The 22,610-nt window shown below is 47.0% G+C and overlaps 1 protein-coding gene across 3 annotated transcripts in view; it reads right to left on the bottom strand.

Moving 5' to 3' along the window:
- THRAP3 (thyroid hormone receptor associated protein 3) overlaps positions 1–22,610 on the bottom strand; it is a 93,896-nt gene that overhangs the window by 69,797 nt on the left and 1,489 nt on the right. For 2 of the 3 annotated variants that reach the window (XM_003891597.4, XM_017959749.3), the window contains exon 1: positions 15,765–15,962. The exons of the other annotated variant lie outside the window; for it this stretch is intronic. The gene's annotated coding sequence lies outside the window, so the exon portion shown is untranslated. Of the gene's footprint in view, positions 1–15,764; positions 15,963–22,610 lie in introns of those variants that run through there. 3 annotated transcript variants of the gene reach the window in all.

Raw genomic sequence — 22,610 nt, 5'->3', positions numbered from 1 at the left:
TTCTAATGCAGCCTGAGCACGATTTTTCACCCATACAAACCTAGCACTCTCTTTGGGAGGCCGAGACGGGCGGATCACGAGGTCAGGAGATCGAGACCACCCTGGCTAACACGGCGAAACCCCGTCTCTACTAAAAAACAAAAAACAAAAAACTAGCTGGGCAAGGTGGCGGGCGTCTGTAGTCCCAGCTACTCGGGAGGCTGAGGCAGGAGAATGGCGTGACCCGGGAGGCGGAGCTTGCAGTGAGCTGAGATCCAGCCACTGCACTCCAGCCGGGGCGACAGAGCGAAATTCTGTCTCAAAAAAAAAAAAAAACCTAGAACTCTGAGGAAGCTGAGGTGGGCAGATGGCTGCAGGCCAGGAGTTTAAGACTATCCTGGGCAACAAAATGAGACTCTGTCTCTACAAAAAATTTGCTAAATCACCAGGTATGGTGGTACACACCTGCAGTCCCAGTTACTCAGGAGTCTGATGCAGGAAGATCACTTGAGCTCAGGAGTTTGAGGCTACAGTCAGCTATGTTCATGCCACTGCACTGAGGCCTGGGCAACAAAGCAAGGCTGTCTCCAAAAAAACAAAAACAAAAAAAGAATCTAGTTCCTACCTAGTTGTTGTTGTTTTTTCAGATAGTCTCACTTTGTCACCCAGACTGAAGTACAGTGGTATGATCTTGGCTCACTGCAACCTCTGCCTCCCAGGTTCAAGCAATTCTCCTGCCTCAGCCTCCCGAGTAGCTGGGATTACCAGCACCCGCCACCACCCCTGGCTAACTTTTGTATTTTTAGTAGAGAGAGGGTTTCACCATCTTGGCCAGGCTGATCTCGAACTCCTGACCTCAAGTGATCTGCCCGCCTCAGCCTCCCAACATGCCGAGATTACAGGCATGAGCCATCGCACCCAGCCTGTTTTTTTGTTGTTGTTGCTTTTGAGATGGAGTTTCACTCCTGCTGCCCAGCCTGGAGTGCAGTGGAGCAATTCCGGCTAACTGCAACCTCTGCCTCCTGGGTTCAAGCAATTCTCCTGCCTCAGCCTTCTGAGTAGCTGCGATTACAGGTGCTTACCACCACACCCAGCTAATTTTTGTATTTTTCGTGGAGGCAGTGTTTCACCATGTTGGCTAGGATGGTCTTGAACTCCTGACCTCAGATGATCCACCTGCCTCAGCCTCCTAAAGTGCTGGAATTACAGGCATGAGCCACCACGGCTGGCCCCTACCTAGCTGCTTTTTGTTTGTTTTGAGACGGAGTTTCACTCTTGTTCCCCAGGCTGGAGTGCAGTGATGTGATCTCGGCTCATCACAACCTCCACCTCCCAGGTTCAAGCGATTCTCTTTCCTGCCTCAGCCTCCCAAGTAGCTGGGATTACAGGGATGCGCCACCACGCCTGGCTGATTTTGTATTTTTTGTAGAGACAGGGTTTCTCCATGTTGGTCAGGCTGGTCTCAGTCTCCTGACCTCAGGTGATTTGCCCACCTCGGCCTCCCAAAGTGCTGGGATTACAAGCGTGAGCCACCACACCCGGCATTGTTTTTGAAGAACAGAAACTCTAATAAAAGTTAAATATATCCATACTCCAGAGCTAAGAGGTTCAGTAAAACTGTCCCCAAATTGTTTACTTTCAGCACAGAGAAAACAGCATTCTCTGTGCATTCTGAACATGTCCATTGTGGGCTAAGAAGTAGAGTTTAATTAGTTAATATGAAAATAGTGATACAGGCCTGGCATGGTGGCTCAAGCCTGTAATCCCAGCACTTTGGGAGGCCGAGACGGATGGATCACGAGGTCGGGAGATCGAGACCATCCTGGCTAACACGGTGAAACCCTGTCTCTACCAAAAAATACAAAAAAAAAAAAAAAAAAAAAAACTAGCCGGGTGAGGTGGCAGGCGTCTGTAGTCCCAGCTACTCGGGAGGCTGAGGCAGGAGAATGGCGTGACCCGGGAGGCGGAGCTTGCAGTGAGCTGAGATCCGGCCACTGCACTCCAGCCTGTGTGACAGAGCGAGACTCCGTCTCAAAAAAAAAAAAAAAGAAAAAGAAAATAGTGATACATAAATGACAAAGGAAATTCAGAAACTCTTCTGTGAAATCTAAGGATGGAAAACTGCATGTACTGGGAGACCCCGGCAGACGATGCTGACAAAGATACGAAGAGGCAAGGTAGGCTGGTGCATTGGTGGCTCAAGCCTATAATCCCAACACTTTGGGAGGGGGAAATGGGAGGATCAATTAAGCTCAGGGGAAGGGAGGGGAAGGAAGACTGGAGTGGGGAGAAGGAAGGAGGAAAAGGAAAGGGGGAAGAAGGAAGGGAAAAAAGGAAGAAAGGGCAATGTATACCAGCACTGTCTGTCTACTAGAACTTTCTGAAAATGAAATGTCCTATATCCATATAGTTCTATATAGCTAGTATGACTGAAGAACTGAATTTTTAGAGTTCAATATATACTTAATAGACACTGATCAAGGAAGAAATGGAGAGACAGGAAGGTTTGGTTTTTGCGCCCAGTCTGTCATAAAGGTTTTTTTTTTTCTTTTAAGACAGTTTTGCTGTGTCACCCAGGCTGGAGTGCAGGGGTGTAATCTCAGCTCAATGCAACCTCTGCCCCGCTGGTTCAAGCAATTCTCCTGTCTCAGCCTCCCAAATAACTGGGACTACAGGCGCCCGCCACCACGCCCAGCTACTTTTTTTTGTATTTTTAGTAGAGACGGGGTTTCACTATGTTGGCCAGCTGGTCTTAAACTCCTGACCTCGTGATCCACCCACCCCGGCCTCCCAAACTGCTGGGATTACAGGTGTGAGCCACCATGCCCAGTCCGACATAAAGGTTTTTAAACCAAACAAAAGTATTAGTTCTGGACTTTTTTTAAACTCACTGTATTATGTCAATAAACATGACTTTCCAGTCTACATCTCTTTTCTACCTAGCATTCCACTATAAAAATGTACCATAAGCAGTCCCATGGTAACGTATATTTAGGTTGCTATCAATTTTTCACTTACATAAATAATATTGTGATGATTATTCTTATCTTTAAGGACCTGTTCAATAGGAAATCCTTAAGGTGCATTCATCGAAGTACATACTGTTGTCCTCTAGAAAAGGCTACAGCAATTTATACTGCTACCACCAGTGTCTGAGAATTTCTCCAAACCTTCACCAACAATAATCATCATTTTTTTTGTCATAGTGGAAATCTCAGGAGAAAATGGTATCTCAATTTCATCTGTATCTCTCTGGTTTTCATATAAGACTTATTTTGTCAGTATTAATTATCTAATTTTCAAAACGGTCAACCAATTCTTCTAGAACCATTTATTGAAAAATTACACCAATCCTTCCTTCACTATCTTAAAATATTGCCTTTTTGGTATCCTTTGTTCTTTCCAACTGCTGTGGGTTAAGGGTTCTGAGTGTTTCTCATTGTCTTTTCAGGTTTAACTTCTTATGACTACTTTCCTTTTCCAAATAGCTATCAAACAACCTATCTTCTTGTTTCCATATACAATAATATTAGTATCTATGGTGTCAAAATCTTCATAGAAATAAGAAAGTAATAATGATATTCATGTGTTGAATACCTACCACATGCCTGGCATTGGGTTAATCATCTAACCATCACAATAACCCCACTGGAGCCAGACAAAGAGATTTCTACGTCCATTTAAAATTGAATAGGCTGGTCACAGTGCCTCACACCTGTAATCCCAGCACTTTGGGAGATCAAGGTGGGCAGATCACCTGAGGTCGAGTTCGAAACCAACCTGGCCAACATGGCGAAACCCCCAATCTACTAAAAATACAAAAATTAGCCAGATGCAGTAGTGGGCGCCTGTAATCCCAGCTACTCGGGAGGCTGAGGCAGGAGAATTGATTGAACTGGGAGGCAGAGGTTGCAGTAAGCCAAGATCGTGCCATTGCACTCCAACCTAGGTGACAAAGTGACACTCCATCTCAAAAAAAAAAAAAAAAAAGACTGAAACAGAAATAAAGGAATAGAAGAGGCAAGGTTCTACACTATGAATAAGACAAAGCATTCACCATTAACCCAAGAATTAATGCCACCTTCTAAATTTTCAAGGAAAAGAGGAATCATCAGAATGGGCTTTTACAATTTAAGTTCTTCTGAAGCAAGATGCTAAATATTAAGCTTTCATAATAAACAAATTCAAGAAGTATATCCCTATTTCTCCTCCACGGTTCCTATTTATCTTTACTATTCAGACATACTTTCATCTAGTACCAAAGGAAAAGATATATATACATACAACACGACAAAACAGTAAAAATCTCTTCTACATATCCAAACACTGGCCTGAAGAATGACATTACGAGAAACTTTTACTTTCAACATTACCTATTTTTCTATAATGTCTGAATTTTTTCAACCGGCATCTGTCTGTGAGCAGGGGGGAGAAAATGAAGACACCTCCCTGCCCCACCAGGGCTTTCATAAAATGTGTGCTCTGCTTGAAGAAACCCTGGGGTAGGGTAGAAGAGTATTAGGGGACTTACCAGTTTTACCTTTTTAAAAATAACATGTTGGCAGGGTGTGATGGCTCACACCTGTAATCCCAGCACTTTGGGAGGCTGAGGAAGGAGTTCAAGACCAGCCTGGGCAACATAGTAAAACCCTGTCTCTATAAAACTACAAAAATTAGCCAGGCATGGTGGTGAATACCTGTAGTCCCAGCTACTCAGGAGGCTGAGGTGGGAGGACTCCCTGGGCCCAAGAGGTCCAGGCTGTGGTGAGCCGTGATCACGCCACCACACTCCAGCCTGGGTGACAAAACAAGACCCTATCTCAAAATAAAAATAAAAACAAAAAACGAAATGTTAAGCAGAGCCTCAAAGTATAAAATATAAATGCACAACTGTTCTGATTGAAGGAGAAGGACAACTCAGAAAACTATCATTATTACAACCTATTTATTATAGTTACCTACAGTTCTACAGAATAGTCTTGATAGAATGGGTTTTGAACACAAATTTTTATAAACTTTTTTTTTTTTGAGACAGGGTCTCACTTTGTCACCCAGGCTAGAGTGCAGTGGTGCAATCTTGGCTCACCACAGCCTCAACCTCCTGGGTTCAAGCAATCCTCTTGCCTCAGCCCCCTAAGTAGCTGGGACTACAGGCTCACACCACCACACCGGCTGATTTTTTATTTTAATTTATTTTATTTTGTAGAGGTGGGGGGGTTTCATCATGTTGCTCGGGCTATGAGTCACTGCGCCCTGCCTTAAATCAACATTTTTTTTTTTTTTTGAGATGGAGTCTCTGTCGCCCAGGCTGGAGTGCAGTGGCTCAATCTCAGCTCACTACAAGCTCCACCTCCCGGGTTCACACCAGTCTCCTGCCTTGGCCTCCCAAGTAGCTGGGACTACAGGTGCCCGCCACCACACCCGGCTAATTTTTTTGCATTTTTAGTAGAGACAAGGTTTCACCATGTTAGACAGGATGGTCTCGATCTCCTGACCTCGTGATCCGCCCACCTCCACCTCCCAAAGTGCTGGGATTACAGATGTGAGCCACTGCGCCCTGCCAAATCAACTTTTTAATTCACACACAATGTATGTACACACTTTAAGAATACAGTTCGGGCCGGGCGCGGTGGCTCAAGCCTGTAATCCCAGCACTTTGGGAGGCCGAGACGGGTGGATCACGAGGTCAGGAGATCGAGACCATCCTGGCTAACACAGTGAAACCCCGTCTCTACTAAAAAATACAAAAAAAAATAGCCGGGCGAGGTGGTGGGCGCCTGTAGTCCCACCTACTCGGGAGGCTGAGGCAGGAGAATGGCGCAAACCCGGGAGGCGGAGCTTGCAGTGAGCTGAGATCCGGCCACTGCACTCCAGCCTGGGCGACAGCGCGAGACTCCGTCTCAAAAAAAAAAAAAAAAAAAAGAATACAGTTCGATGGCCAGGCGCAGTGGCTCACACCTGTAATCCCAGCACTTTGGGAGGCTGACGCGGGCGGATCACCTGAGGTCAGGAGCTCAAGACCATCCTGGCCAACATGGTGAAACCCTGTCTCTACTAAAAACATAAAAATTAGCTGGGAGTGGTGGTGTGTGCCTGTAATCCCAGCTTCTCAGGAGGCTGAGGCAGGAGAATCACATTAACCTGGGAGGCAGAGGTTGCAGCGAGCCAAGACGGTGCCCCGGCCATCCAACCTGGACAACACAGCAAGACTCTGCCTCAAAAAACAGTTCGATGAGTTTTGACAAAACATACTGTGTAACCACCACCACAACCAAAACAGAGAATATTTCCATCACTCCAGAAAGTACCCTCTTGCCCCTTGGCAATTTACTCACCTACCACTGCACAAATTATTTTCAACTAACTTAACAGAATCTGAGTGAACTAGGACTTGACAATGGGAACACTTCCAGAGACTGCCACCAAGTCACTTATTTACTTATTCCCATATTAACTCACCCTTTTATCAATATTTACTATGCCTCTTCTACGTGACTCAATGTCCTAGGTAGGGACTGCATTCAACATTGAATAAATCAAATCCCTTCTTACTCTCTAAAGAGGTGAAGGATGAAACACAATAGATTAAAAATAAATACTATGTTATATAGCAATAATGTAGGGTTGGGGAGGGAAACAGTAACAGTTTTTGAAGAGGAGTACTATTATAGAGGAGTCAACAAAGGTCTCTTTCAGGACATTTCCCAGTATAATAGATATACATATATAAAGATACATCAAAACTGCCAAAGCCAAGGTGATACAGCAACTCCTTAACACTTAGATAGTAAGAACTTTGAGTATATAAAGCAATGCTATGTAAAGGGTCATCTTATGCCTGAAACAAGAATTTCTTATATTTAAAAATTTAACCTTTTTCTTTTTTTTTTTTTTTTTTTTTTGAGACGGGGTCTCCTGTGTTGCCCAGGCTGGAGTATAGTGGTACAATCTCAGCTCACTGCAACCTCTGCCTCCCTGATTCAAGTGATTCTCCCGCCTCAGCCTCCCAAGTAGCTGGGATTACAGGCGCACACCACCACGCCTGCCTAATTTTTCTATTTTTAGTAGAAATGGGTTTCACCATGTTGGCCAGGCTAGTCTCAAACTCCTGACCTCAAGTGATTCACCCACTTCAGCCTCCTAAAGTGCTGGGATTACAGGCGTGAGCCACCACACCCAGCCACTAATTCTCTTTTTCTATTCGGCAACCCAACACTGGAATCTGACCAATTCCTCAATCACATTCATGTGAAAAGTTTTTTTCTGATAGCCAATAGTCTTGCTAGGACATAGTCTTTAGATAAACTGGGACCATATTCTGTGAAGTCCTGATACAATGGAAAGCCCTTGAGTAAAGAAACTTCCTCGTTAACTTTACAATACAGTCTCACCTCTACGCATTCCTCTATCAATCCTTTATTCATGCCATCCTTTTTACCAAAATCGAGAAAAAGGAAATTGAGTTGTTAACCTCACACACACACACACAAAAATCACATGGCATTACTGAAAACAATGCAATGGACTTCATAGTTGTTTATTATTTTAAAAAATAATAGAATAACCTTAGTTGTTATGCCTCAGGACAAGAGTCAAAAGTCTTACAAGCAGACATTCAACAAATCTGCTTGGCCTTCTATCTTCTGAGATAGGCCAAGCTACGCAGTGACAACATTCCAGATGCTATAAAGCAAATCAAGCAGAACGAAAGTGAGGACACTGAACACGTACCAGCTAAAGAAGGCACAGGCAACAGGCAGGGGTCAGACCAATGCCTCTATGCTTTGAAAGTCTGGGTTTCTTCAGTTCGGAAACAAAGTAATTCAGTGTTTTGGGGGTTCCCCTCCATTGTTTCAACTCCATCTTTCTTTTTTTTTTTTTTTTTTGAGACAGAGTCTTGCTCTGTTGCCCAGGCTGGAGTGCAGTGGCACGATCCCGGCTCACTGCAAGCTCCGTCTCCCCAGTTCATGCCATTCTCCTGCCTCAGCCTCCGGAGTAGCTGGGACTACAGGCGCCCGCCACCACACCCGGCTAAATTTTTGTATTTTTAGTAGAGACAGGATTTCACAGTGTTAGCCAGAATGGTCTCGATCTCCTGACCTCGTGATCCGCCTGCCTCAGCATCCCAAAGCGCTGGGATTATCAACTCCATCTTTCAAAGCTGCCTAAAATCTTTTTTTTTTTTTTAAGAAACGAAGGGCCGGGCGCGGTGGCTCAAGCCTGTAATCCCAGCACTTTGGGAGGCCGAGACGGGCGGATCACGAGGTCAAGAGATCGAGACCATCCTGGCTAACACAGTGAAACCCTGTCTCTACTAAAAATACAAAAACTTAGCCGGGCGAGGTGGCGGGCGCCTGTAGTCCCAGCTACTCGGGAGGCTGAGGCAGGAGAATGGCGTGAACCCGGGAGGCGGAGCTTGCAGTGAGCTGAGATCCGGCCACTGCACTCCAGCCTGGGTGACAGAGCGAGACTCCGTCTCAAAAAAAAAAAAAAAAAGAAACGAAGGACATAAGGTGCCAAGACGGAAAAAAAGATAAATGAAGATGTAAGACAGCAAAGTGACTTTGAATGGGGGTATCAGAGACCTCTATGATATAACCAGAACAGGTTAAAAAAAAAAAAAAAAAAAAAGGTGTAAAATAGATAATATAAAGGTATAAAATAGTAAACACTGACACTCTGTCCATGTCAGGGCTACATGTCAGACTGTTGGCAGGGTCTAGGGCAAACTGGAGATGACATGCCCCAACTATAAAAGACCGTTGCTGCAAAGCAGAAAAGCAGGTCCGTGGCTGCCAGATCTGCTTTTTCAAAAGCAGCCTGAATCCACATTTTTATACAAAATCTCCTTTTTAAATGTGGACAACTAATTCAAATTTACAACACTGTATGAGCCAAAGAAAACATATCAGCAGATTGGATTCAGTCCATAAAACTTTTTAGGCAGAGGTTGAAAACATCTGCCTAAATACATGCTTTCTTCAGTGGTAATACTCAACTCTGTGGCAGAAAGTACATCCTGCGCTTCCAAAAAAACACTATTTTTTGAGTATATATCTGACACACTTAATCACTGAAGGAAAGCACACTTAAAATACCCCATTTCTAGGCCGGGCGCGGTGGCTCAAGCCTGTAATCCCAGCACTCTGGGAGACCAAAGCGGGTGGATCACCTGAGGTCAGGAGTTCAAGACCAACCTGGCCAACTTGGCGAATCCCCATCTCTACTAAAAATACAAAAAAAAATTAGCCGGGGCTGGGTGCCGTGGCTCATGCCTGTAATCCCAGCACTTTGGGAGGCCGAGGCGGGCAGATCACCTGGGGTCGGGAGTTTGAGACCAGCCTGACCAACATGGAGAAACCCCATCTCTACTAAAAATACAAAATTAGCTGGGCATGGTGGCCTATGCCTGTAATCCCAGCTACTCGGGAGGCTGAGGCAGGAGAATCACTTGAACCTGGGAGGTGGAGGTTGCGGTGAGCTGAGATCAAGCCATTGCACTCTAGCCTGGGCAACAGACAGACTCTGTCTCAAAAAAAAAAAGGCGGGGGCTGGGCGCAGTGGCTCACGCCCGTAATCCCAGTACCTTGGGAGGCCAAGGCAGGAAGATCAGTTGAGGTCGGAAACCCAGGAGGCGGAGGTTGCAGTGAGCTGAGATTGCACCATTGCACTCCAGCCTGGGCAACAAAAGCGAAACTCCATCTCAAAACAAAAAAACAAACAAACAAAAAGCTCCATTTCTGGAACGCCTAAAATATGTACTGCAAACAAAATTCAATGAAGGAAAACATTAGCAAATGAATTTTTGTCAAATTGGGCTCACCAAATTTTAGCTTTCTCACTATGGGCAAAACCAGCCCCTATCTTCTAGACAACAAAAACCTAAGATTTCTTTTTTTTTTTTTTTTTTTTTTTTTTGAGACGGAGTCTTGCTCTGTCACCCGGGCTGGAGTGCAATGGCTGGATCTCAGCTCACTGCAACCTCTGTCTCCCGGGTTTACGCCATTCTCCTGCCTCAGCCTCCTAAGTGACTGGGACTACAGGCGCCCGCCACCATGCCCGGCTAATTTTTTGTATTTTTTAGTAGAGACAGGGTTTCACCGTGTTAGCCAGGTTGGTCTCGATCTCCTGACCTCGTGATCCGCCCGTCTCGGCCTCCCAAAGTGCTGGGATTACAGGCTTGAGCCACCGCGCCCGGCCAAAACCTAAGATTTCTACAGCACGTCATTAAAACATACTACTTACCCTCAAAAATAAAAAACTGTAGGCCAGGCGCGGTGGCTCACCGCTATAATCCCAGCACTTTGCGAGGCTGAGGCAGGCAGATCACGAGGTCAGGAGACAGAGATCATCTTGACTAACACAGTGAAACCATGTCTCTACTAAAAATACAAAAATTAGCCAGGTGTGGTGGCGGGCGCCTGTAGTCCCAACTACTCAGGAGGCTGAGGCAGGAGAATCACTTGAACCTGGGAGGCTGAGGATGCAGTGAACCAAGATCACACCACTGCACTCCAACCTGGGCAACAGAGCGAGGCTCCATCTCAAAAAAAAAAAAAAAAAAAAAAATTAGTTCCCTTGAAAAATTAATAAAGTCAATCTTTTAGAAAGGGTACCTGTGGCCTCTTACTGCCTTGGGAAGCCTTGAGCAATTACCTTTCTTTTTCCTTAGCGACAGGGTCTGGCTCTATTGCCCAGGCTGGAGTGCAGTGGTGCAATCATAGCTCTCTGATACCTTGAACTCCTGGGCTCAAGGGATCCTCCCACCTTACCCTCCCAAAGTGCTGGGATTATAAGCATGAGCCACCATGCCCAGCCTACATTTTTATGGATTATAAAGCTGCATTATAGGGTCTAGAACAGTAGTTCTTAACTTTTTGAAACTCTAATGAATATGGTAGGAGAACACATTTTCCTTGAGAAAATGCATCCCTACTGAAAAACATTTTACAGAGTTCTCGGGCTCCCTGGAGTCCATAGGCCATAGATTAAGAATGCAATGTCGCCGGGCACGGTGGCTCATGCCTGTAATCCCAGCACTTTGGGAGGCCAAGGCAGGTGGATCACGAGGTCAGGCGTTCAAGACCAGCCTGGCCAAAATGGTGAAACCCTGTCTCTACTAAAAATACAAAAAAATTAGCTGGACGTGGTGGCAGGCGCCTGTAATCCCAGCTACTCTGGAGGCTGAGGCAGAGAACTGCTTAAAACCTGGAGGGACGGAGGTTGCAGTGAGCCGAGACCGCGCCACTGCACTCCAGCCTGGGCAACAGAGCGAGACTCTGTCTCAAAAAAAAAAAAAAGAATGCAATGTCCTGCCGCAGGCTAGGCGCGGTGGCTCACGCCTGTAATCCCAGCACTAGGCCGAGCCGGGTGGATCACCTGAGGTCAGGAGTTCAAGACCAGCCTGGCCAACATGGCAAAACCCCGTCTCCACTACAAACACAAAAATTAGCTGGACATAGTGGTGGACACCTGTAATTCCAGCTATTCGGGACACTAAGACTGGAGAATCACTTGAACCCTGGAGGCAGAGGTTGCAGTGAGCCGAGACCATGCCACTGCACTGTCCAGCCTGGGTGACAAGAGAGAAACTCCGTCTCAAGAAAAAAAACAAAAAATACAAAAATTAGCCAGGCACGGTGGCAGGCGCCTGTAATCCCAGCTACTCAGAGGGCTAAGGCAGGGAGAATTGCTTGAAACCAGGAGGCAGAGGTTGCAGTGAGCCAAGACAGTGCCACTGCATTCCAGCCTGGGCAAAAGAGCAAGACTGCCTCCAGAAGAAAAAAAAAAGAGGCCAGGTGTGGCGGCGGGTGCCTGTAATCCCAGCTACTCGCGAGGCTAAGGCAGGAGAATCGCTTGAACCCAGGAGGTGGAGGTCACAGTGAGCCAAGATTCCACCACCACACTCCAGCCTGGGCAACAGACCGAGACTCCCATCTCAAAAAAAAAAAAAAAAAAGAAAAAAAGAAACACAATGTCCTACCATGGAGAATAAGTCGCAGTGAGCCAAGATTCCACCACCACACTCCAGCCTGGACAACAGAGCGAGACTCCCATCTCAAAAAAAAAAAAAAAAAAGAAACACAATGTCCTACCATGGAGAATAAGTTTACTTGTTTTGAATCCAGGTATCACTCTGTTGCCCAGGCTGGCATGCAGTGGCATGATCATGGCTCACTGTGCAGCCTACAGAGACTATTAAACCTACTTAACTCTCCAATCTCTGCTGCTTCTTACTCTTCCATCTCTATCTTCTTGCTCTGTCAGGTAACTACCATCTTCAGTCTCTTAACTAACGTACCTGAGAATCCATTTTCCATACTTCCTTGAAATGATTTTAAAACATAAATCATCCCTTAAACCCCTTCCTTCCTCCCTCCTTCATCTGTACTACTGAACGTGTTGTAGGCTGCACGCAGTGGCTCATGCCTGTAATCTCAGCACTTTCAGGAGGCCAAGGCAGGGGGATCACCTAAGGGCGGGAGTTTGAGACCAGCCTGACCAACATGGAGAAACCCCGTCTCTACTAAAAATACAAAATTAGCCAGGCGTGGTGGCACATGCCTGTAATCCCAGTTACTTGGGAGGCTGAGGCAGGAGAATTGTTTGAACCGGGAGGAGGAACTTGCAGTGAGCCGAGATAGCGCCATGGCACTCCAGCCCGGGCAACAAGAGCGAAACTCCATCTCAAAAAAATAAATAAATAAATAAATAAAGGTGTAAATAATTTATGTGTCTACCCATATTAGAGAAATAAAGAGATGGCAATCCTTCCTACCATCAGAAGGCTTCAATGGCTTCCCTAATAACCTTATCTCTCCAACTCATCTGTAATCACTCTCCAAAGTGTCAAACACAATTTGTCCTTTCAGTTCTGAAAGCACACTAAATTCTTCCCATCTTCCAGTTTGGGCACTTACTGTTTCCTCTACCTGGATACCCTCTCCTTGACATCCTACAAAATTGGTTCCTCATTCTCCCCAAAAAGAACTTCAGGGGCCGGGCGCAGTGGCTCAAGCCTGTAATCCCAGCACTTTGGGAGGCCGAGACGGGTGGATCACAAGGTCAGGAGATCGAGACCATCCTGGCTAACACGGTGAAACCCCGTCTCTACTGAGAAATACAAAAAACTAGCTGGGCGAGATGGCGGGTGCCTGTAGTCCCAGCTACTCGGGAGGCTGAGGCAGGAGAATGGTGTGAACCCGGGAGGCGGAGCTTGCAGTGAGCTGAGATGCAGCCACTGCACTCCAGCCTGGGCAACAGAGCTAGACTCCGTCTCAAAAAAAAAAAAAAGAAATTCATTCCCCCTTTTCAGTGTCTATCAGAGTCCTGAACTGGACACCTCTGTTACTTTTCTCAATTTGTAATTTATTTGCTTACTTTTCATGTCCCCCGCCCCCAACAATTGTGTTAAGTTTCCAAAAGACAAGACCTCATCTGTCATTGTACCCCAATATATTCACAGGCCGACAACAGGAATTGGTAAATGATAGGCTTTCAAGTACTATTTGTTGAATAAATTACCCAATCAGAGTCAAATAGTGAACAGATCTTACATATTTATAGAATATGTGTGAAAAAAATCCACCCAAACCCTGCATTTGAGAGAATAGCATTAACCAAACTTCCTTCCATTTAGGATGTCACTATGCCCTACAGAAACAGGGTGGCGCCCTGAAATGCTTAGTGGTTAGGACTATCCATTCTAAAAATAATAAATCGTGGCCGGGCACGGTGGCTCATGCCTGTAATCCCAACACTTAGGGAGGCCGAGGCGGGTGATCCCCTGAGGTCAGGAGTTCAAGACTAGCCTGGTCAACATGGTGAAACCCCGTCTCTACTAAAAATAAAAAAATAAGCCAGGCGTGGTGACACACAACTGTAATCCCAGCTACTCAGGAGGCAGAAGCAGGAGAATCGCTTGAACCCAGGAGGCAGAGGTTGCAGTGAGCAGAGATTGTGCCACTGCACTCCAGGCTGGGTGACAGAGCGAGACTTTTTCTCAAAAAATAATAATAATAATAAATCGTAGGTCTGTGTGCCCTCCCAGTAATCATCATTCCCCATCTCTGTGTTCATCTCAGAAATATTCCAAGCTTCCTCACTCCAATTCCTCAGAACAAAACAGATCACACTTTTTGTAATCCATATTTTACAGGCTAAACCAAATTCAAAAGTACCTATATACTTGGTATTACATAAATACACTAAGGTGGTACTACTACTACCACCACCACTGCTAAAACTGAACTGTATCTAGGCTACAAAACTAAAAACATCAACCTCCAAAACTGGAGAGCTTTCTCTGGTGCTAAAAGGTTTAAAAAACAAAGAGATGGAATTACACTGGATATAGAGCTTTTTAATCAAATCACTTATTAAAGAAACCTCAATACAACTCTCTTACAAAATGCAATTAAGCCCAAATGGTGGCAGTAAAACTTATCATTTACGTATGAACACTAGTTCACAAAATACATGTCCCGGCAAAGAACAAACTGAGCCCGATTTGCTCCACAAGTTGTTCATGGCAGCCACCGGTTTTGGCTATTTAACAAGCTTCTAAATCCTAATACACACGTCAGGCTGTCTAGAATAACAGGACAGACTACAACAGTACTTCCACAAACGAAAAAAGTCAGGGTCATCTGAAAGACAAGAAAAACAATGGTGTGATATATGCCTTACCTCTCTGGGCGCACACTCTAAAAGAAAACATATAAATGATGATAGTTGTAACAGTGGCTAAGTGAGTTTTATTTTGTCTCATTTAGTTTCCACAATAACCCTGTAAAGGGGTCACTGCTACTCACTGCTGTTTTTCACTGCTGTTTTAGTGATAAGAAAACTGAGGCAACTGGAAATGAAGACTCTTGACCTCAGATCAAAAGATAGCAGGGCCAAGATTTGAACCCAGGCTGACTAGTTCAGAACACTTCCGTTATGCTCCCCACAGAAACTTCACTGCCTCTCTCCTGCCAGGTCCTTCTACACTCTCAAAGGCTTTCCCTTCAATCCAATTAACAAATTCCCCATAAACCCTGTACTGCCACTGATGGCTTCCAACTTCTGTGCACCACTGCTGCTCCCCAGCTTCTGCTGCCATGCTCCACCCCTAAGATTTGGAAAGTCAAAGACAAAAGTTGATAAAAGTTTCTTAGGCGCTAAGAGAAGCAAAATAAGTCACCTCATATAAGCAGAACTCACGCCGACTGCCACTGGAATGCAAGCCAGCCTCAGCTCCAGCCCAAGGAAAAAAAGTGAGAACTCTAATATTCCCGTAGGAGACAAATTTGGACTATCCCTTTTTTGTCCACCAGGCTGGAAAGAACGGAAGCGATACTAACATTTACTGAGTGGCAGCCACATGCGCCCTAGGAGAAGACACAACCAGGCCAATGGGGACTGGATGGGGGGAAGGGCACACAGGAGTTCCGGGAAAATAAATCCAAATAATGGGGTTCATACGACCAAAAGGCAAAGAGTAGGGAGTGGCCGCCCCCAGGCCGACTGCAAGAAAAAGTGGCGCTAAGAGCTGCTCTGGAGAGAAGGCGACCCAGAGCCTCGGGAGCTAGGCCAGGGCCAGGGGAAGCCCTGAAGGGCGGGGAGGGGGAGGAGCCGGAGAGAGTGGAGCCCGCTCAGAAGAGGCCAGGGTGTAAGCGCGGGGGAGCGACTCCGCGCCAGGCCTTCCCCGAGCCCTTGACCCAGCTGGGGAAAAAAGATAAGAGATGAAACCACTGGAGCCGGTTAAGCTGCCCTAACTTCCATCAGAGGCGCTCACTCACCTGGGCCTACCACAGCGATCGCAGCTGCAGCTCGCAACGGCACAACCAGCCCGAACCTCGCCCCCGCCCCACAGCGCGCCCAGCGTCTCCGCTCTCCGACGATGGCGACGGCGTAGACCCGCTGCCTCCTGGGAAATGTAGTCCTACGCCCGCCTCTCCTGGCCGACTTGGCTGCCACCGGAACTACCTTTCCCAAAAGACAAGGCGAGCGTTGGGCCCGCCGCTTTGCGTCACGCGCTCGGTTGTCGGCAGTCACGTGGATTGCTCGGGTCCATTCCCCTCCCCCCGCCTGGGTGGCCCGGAGATGGAGGAGGGCGGTGAACGGAAGGGGCGGGGGCGTTGCTGACGCCACTACCCCCACCATTTTGGAACCGGCCTGCAGGGAGAGTCTGAGCCCCACCCACTCCGGGCCAGCTTACCTGGTCGGAAAGCTTCCGAGTTGGGAGTCTGCCGATTTTCGGTCTCTGCTGTACCCCCTTCCGCTTTGTGACCTTGAGCAAATTCATCCCTCCTCTCTAAACCTGTTTCCTCCCCTTTGAAATGAGACTCCTAATTTCCACCCCACAGCATTTTTGCGAGGCTCCGACAAAGTAAGGCACAGGAAAGCCTCAAGCACCCTGAAGGCGCAACGCAAATGGAGGGGTTGGTTTGGTTTCGTTTTTTTAAATTTTCATTGTGTGCCCTCATTCGGAGACCCAGAAGCCGCCGCTCCCCAGCCCTCCTTCTGTAACTATGATTTTCTGACTAGCCTCCTGGGAAGCTTGTTAAAATGGATGCTACTTGGGTATTGAACCCGAAGTTTACTGGGGAGTGTATGCCTGCAATCTACATTTTAAACCAACCTGTCGGGTGATTCTTACCCACCTACAAGTTTGAGAATCCCAGCGTTTATCAGTTTTGCACAGGCTGGTTTCCTCCGGAATTTCTGCGCTAGTGCCTTTGAACATTTAAGACCCATCTCATATGTCACCTGTGATGCTTTCAAAGTTGACTGGCTCCTCCCTGTGCTTGTGTTCCCACTGTAAGTTTGCCTCTTACTCTATAAGTGTCAGGGCCTTCCCCGACCAGACTGTGAGCTCTCTGAGAGCCGAGATCAGTTTTGATGGATTTCTGCACCTCCAGAGAAAAGTAGACAAAGTACACATCAATGAATAAAGAAATCCAATGCTCTTCCTAAGAGAAAAGCTGGAAGGCTCAACTCAAGTCGCAGACCACAGCACATCAGCCCTTGCCCTCAGTGGTTTCGGCAGCATTCTTTCCACACGGCTTACTCTTTCTCCTTTGAGCACTTCCTGTGGTCCACGTACTGCGTAGTGCTTCTTAAAACGTTCTAATTGGCCGGGCGCGGTGGCTCAAGCCTGTAATCCCAGCACTTTGGGAGGCCGAGATGGGCGGATCACAAGGTCAGGAGATCGAGACCATCCAGGCTAACACGGTGAAACCCCGTCTCTACTAAGAAATACAAAAAATAGCCGGGCGAGGTGGCAGCGCCTGTAGTCCCAGCTACTCGGGAGGCTGAGGCCGGAGAATGGCGTGAACCCGGGAGGCGGAGCTTGCAGTGAGCTGAGATCCGGCCACTGCACTCCAGCCTGGGCGACAGCGCGAGACTCCGTCTCAAAAAAAGTTCTAATTTAATTGTTTTTTGTTTTTTGTTTTTTTGAGATTCCCTCTATGTGGCCCCGGGTTGAGCGCAGTGGTGCGATCTCGGCTCACTGCAACCTCTGCCTCCCAGGTTCAAGCGATTCTCCTGCCTCAGCCTCATGAGTAGCTGATTTTAGGGCCATATGCGACCACCCGGCTAATTGTTGTACTTTTTGTGGAAACGGGGTTTCGCCATGTTGGCCAAGCTGATCTCCGACTCCTGACCTCAAGTGATCCACCTGCCTCGGCCTCCCAAAGTACTGGGATTTCAGGCTGGAGCCACGGGGCTGAGTCAATTTAATTTTAAATTCAAAGACTTTCTGGGTATCTACTGTAATACCATGCCCAGTGTAAAATACTGGGAACATGGTAGTAAACTAGATGGATACCAAAATACCTACTTTGCTCCCCTTTTAAGAAATACAGGCAAGGCCAGGCGCGGTGGCTCACGCCTGTAATCTCAGCACTTTGGGAGGCCGAGACAGGCAGATCACGAGGTCAGGAGATCGAGACCATCCTGGCTAATACGGTGAAACCCCGTCTCTACTAAAAATACATTTTAAAAAATGAGCCGGGCGTGGTGGCGGGCGGCTGTAGTCCCAGCTACACAGGAGGCTGAAGCAGGAGAATGGTGTGAACCCGGGAAGCGGAGCTTGCAGTGAGTGGAGATCGCGCCACTGCACTCCAGCCTGGGCGACAGAGCAAGACTCCATCTCAAAAAAAAAAAAAAAGAAATACAGGCATGTGCTAGGAACGGTGGATCACCGTTTAGGAGAATGCTGTGACTGATCTGATCCTCTTCCTAGGCCACAAAAAACTTTCTCCATATCAGCAATAAGGCGGTTTTGCCTTCTTATCATTCATTTATTTCCTGGAGTTGCACTTTTTCTTTCTTTCTCTTTTTTTTTTTTTTTGAGACGGAGCCTTGCTCTGTTGCCCAGGCTAGAGTGCAGTGGCGCGATTTGAGCTCACTGCCACCTCCGCCTCCCACGTTCAAGCAGTTCTCCTGCTTCAGCCTTCCAAGTAGCTGGGATTACAGGCGCCCGCCACTGTGCTTGGCTAATTTTAGTATTTTTAGTAGAGACAGGGTTTCACCATCTTGGCCACGCTGGTCTCAAACTCCTGACCTCGTGATCCACCCGCCCCTGCCTCCCAAAATGCTGGGATTACAGGCGTGAGCTACCACGCCCGGGCTGGAGTTGCACTTTTAATTTCTTTTTTTTTGTTTTTGTTTTTGTTTTTGTTTCTTTGAGATGGAGTCCCGCTCTGTCTCCCAGACTGGAGTGCAGCGGAGAGATCTCAGCTCACTGCAACCTCTGCCTCCCGGGTTCACGCCATTCTCCTGCCTCAGCCTCCCGAGTAGCTGGGATTACAGGCGTGTGCCCCCAAGCCCAGCTAATTTTTTTTGCATTTTTAGTAGAGACGGGGTTTCACCGTGTTAGCCAGGATGGTCTCGATCTCCTGACCTCGTGATCCACCCGCCTCGGCCTCCCAAAGTGCTGGGATTACAGGCGTGAGCCACCATGCCTGGCATTTTTTTTTTTCTGTTTTTGAGACGGAGTCTGGCTCTGTCGCCCAGGCTGGAGTGCAGTGGCACAATCTGGGCTCACTGCAAGCTCCGCCTCCTGGGTTCATGCCGTTCTCCTGCATCAGCCTCCGGAGTAGCTGGGACTACAGGCACCCGCCACCACGCCCTGCTAATTTTTTTTTATTTTTTTATTTTTTTTTATTTTTTAGTAGAGACGCGGTTTCACCATGTTAGCCAGGATAGTCTCAATCTCCTGATCTCGTGATCTGCCCACCTCAGCCTCCCAAAGTGCTGGGATTACAGGCGTGCGCCACCATACCTGGCCCTTTTTTTTTTTTTTTTTTTTTGAGACAGAGTTTTGCTGTGTTGCCCAGGTTGGAGTGCAGTGACGCAGTATCTGCTCACTGCAGGCTCTGCCTCCTGATTTCAAGCGATTCTCCTGCCTCAGCCTCCCAAGTAGCTGGGACTGCAGGCGCCTGCCACCACACCTGGCTAATTTTTGTATTTTTTTTTTAGTAGAGACAGGGTTTCACCATGTTAGCCAGGCTGGTCTCGAACTCCTTACCTGAAGTGATCCACCCACTTCGGCCTCCCAAAGTGCTGGGATTACAGGTGTGAGCCACTGTGCCTGTCCTAATTTCCTTCAAGAACTTTTTCTTTGCATTTGCAAGTTGGCTAATTGACACAAGAGGCCTAGCTTTCTGCCTGTCTAGGCTTTTGACATCCCTTCCTCACTAAGCTTAATCATTTCTAGCTTTTGATTTAAAGTGAGAGACATGAACAGTTAGAGGCCATTGTAGGATTTTATAGGGTTATTAACTGACCTGTTGTCAATATTGTTGTGTCTCAGGCAACAGGGAACGGGGAGACTGGAGGAGAAGGAGAGAAACGGAATGGCCAGTTGGTGGAGCAGTCAGTACGCACACAACACTTACTAAGTTCACACAACAGTTATTAAATTCACTTACTAAGTTCATGGGTGCAGTATGTGGCACTGCCAAACAATTACAATAGTAACATAACTGATGTTAATTGATAGGAATATCACTGATCACTATAACAGGTATAATAATAATGAAAAAGTTTGAAATATTGCAAGAATTACCAAAATGTGACAGGGACACAAAGTGAGCACATGCCTTTGGAAAAATGGTGCCAATAGAGTTGCTTGACACGGGTTGCCACAAACTCGCAGTTTATAAGAAACAATGCCATATCTACAAATCACAGTAAAACAAGATCTATCTTGGATCTGTTCTAACCTCTCTACCAATCTCTGCCCCTTCCCTGGCTCAGAAACTTACCCCAATGTTCCAGTCTCTGTCCTCTCCTCTCATTCAGCCTCTCTCCCTGAGTGGCCTCTCCTCTTGAGTGATGTAGCATCCTTAGGTAGCTTTAACATCTCTTATTTTTAATTTTTAATTTTTTATTGTATTTATTTATTTATTTATTTATTTATTTTTGAGATGGCATCTCGCTCTGTCGCCCAGGCTGGAGTGCAGTGGCGCAGTCTCGGCTCACTGCAAGCTCCGCCACCCGGGTTCCGCCATTTTCCTGCCTCAGCCTCCCAAGTAGCTGGGACTACAGGCGCCCGCCACCTCGCCCAGCTAATTTTTTGTATATTTAGTAGAGACGGGGTTTCACCGTGTTAGCCAGGATGGTCTCAAACTCCCGACCCCAAGTGATCCACCCTCAGCCTCCCAAAGTGCTGGGATTACAGGCGTGAGCCACCGCACCTGGCCTATTTTTTATTTTTTGAGACGGAATCTCGCTCTGTCACCCAGGCTGGAGTGCAGTGGCACAATCTCGGCTCACTGCAAGCTCCGCCTCCCGGGTTCACGCCATTCTCCTGCCTCAGCCTCCCGAGTAGCTGGGACTACAGGCACCCACCACCACGCCCGGCTAATTTTTTGTGTTTTTAGTAGAGACAAGGTTTCACCGTGTTAGCCAGGATAGTCTCGAATCTCGCTCTGTCACCCAGGCTGGAGTGCAATGGCGCCATCTCGGCTCACTGCAAGCTCTGCCTCCTGGGTTCACACCATTCTCCTGCCTCAGCCTGCGGAGTAGCTGGGACTACAGGCACCCACCACCACGCCCGGCTAATTTTTTGTATTTTTAGTAGAGACAGAGTTTCACCGTTAGCCAGGATGATCTCGATCTCCTGACCTTGTGATCTGCCCACCTTGGTCTCCCAAAGTTCTGGGATTATAGGCATGAGCCACCGCACCCCGCCACTTTAACATCTGTTTTAAGCACCGTATTCCCTTATCTACATCTTAGATTCAATTCACTTAGTTCCAGATGTATAGGAGGCACCATACTCTGATTTCCCACTGGTATCTCAAATTCACCCTGCCAGAAACCAAACTCTTCTTCCTTCCAATACAGCATTACCTAGTTAGGTGTGTATTTAATTGTTTGTATGTCTGCATTCTCCATGAGGCTTTGAGTTCCTTTCAAAGCAGAGAAAACTGTATCACTTCATTCATTTGGTGGGCACATACCATGGGTCAGGCCCTGTACAATGATACTCAGGAAAAAAAAGAGTAAACACAACAGATGTGGTCCCTTCCCTCACAGAGCTTACCTCCAACTGTGGAGATAGCATTAAGAAGTCTATCGCATGCATAATTAATTACTAATGGGATGAGTGCAATGCAGGAAGAGTATATGGTATATTCTTTGATAGCACAGAACAGAGGTCAGCAAACTAAACCTATGGGCCAATTCTGGCCCATCTCCTGTTTTCATATGGCCAGAAACTAGGATTATTTTTACATTTTTATTTACTTATTTGTTTTTGAGACAGAGTCTGGCTCTGTCCCCCAGACTGGAGTGCAGTGGCATGATCACAGCTGACTGCAGCCTTGACCTCCTGGGCTCAAGCGATCCTCCTACCTTAGCCCCCAAAGTAGCTGGGACCACAGGCATGCACCACCATGCTCAGCTAATTTTTTTTTTTTTTTTTTTTTGAGACGGAGCCTTGCTTTGTCACCCAGGCTGGAGTGCAGTGGCGCAATCTCGGCTCACTGAAGCCTCTGCCTCCCAGGTTCAAGCGATTCTCCTGCCTCAGCCTCCTGCGTAACTAAGATTACAGGTGCCTGCCAGCACGCCTGGCTAATTTTTGTATTTTTAGTAGAGATGGGGTTTCACCATATTGGCCAGGCTGGTCTCAAACTCCTGACCTTGTGATCCACCCACCTCGGCCTTCCAGAGCACTAGGATTAGAGGTGTGAGCCACCGCATCTGGCTTTTTTTTTTTTTTTTTTTTGAGACGGAGTCTTGCTCTTTCACCCAGGCTAGAGTGCAGTGGTGTGATCTCCACTCACTGCAACCTCCACCTCCCAGTTCAAGAGATTCTCCTGCCTCTGTCTCCTGAGTAGCTGGGATTACACACCACCACACCCAGCTAATTTTTGTATTTTTAGTATAGACGGGGGTTTCGCCATGTTAGCCAGGCTGGTCTTGAACTCTTGACCTCAGGTGATCCACCCGCCTCAGCCTTTCAAAATGTTGGGATTACAGGTGCGAGCCACCGCGCCCAGCCAGTGTTTTCTTTTTAATTTTTTGTAGAGACAGGGTCTCACTTTATTGCCCAGGCTGGTCTCAAACTCCTGGGCTAAAGCAGTCCTCCTGCTTCGGCCTTCCAAAGTGCTAGGATTTCAGGTATGAGTCAC

The sequence above is a fragment of the Papio anubis genome, chromosome 1 (genome assembly GCF_008728515.1).
Source record: "Papio anubis isolate 15944 chromosome 1, Panubis1.0, whole genome shotgun sequence".
NCBI lineage: Eukaryota > Metazoa > Chordata > Mammalia > Primates > Cercopithecidae > Papio > Papio anubis.
This window is presented reverse-complemented; position numbering and strand designations above follow the sequence as displayed.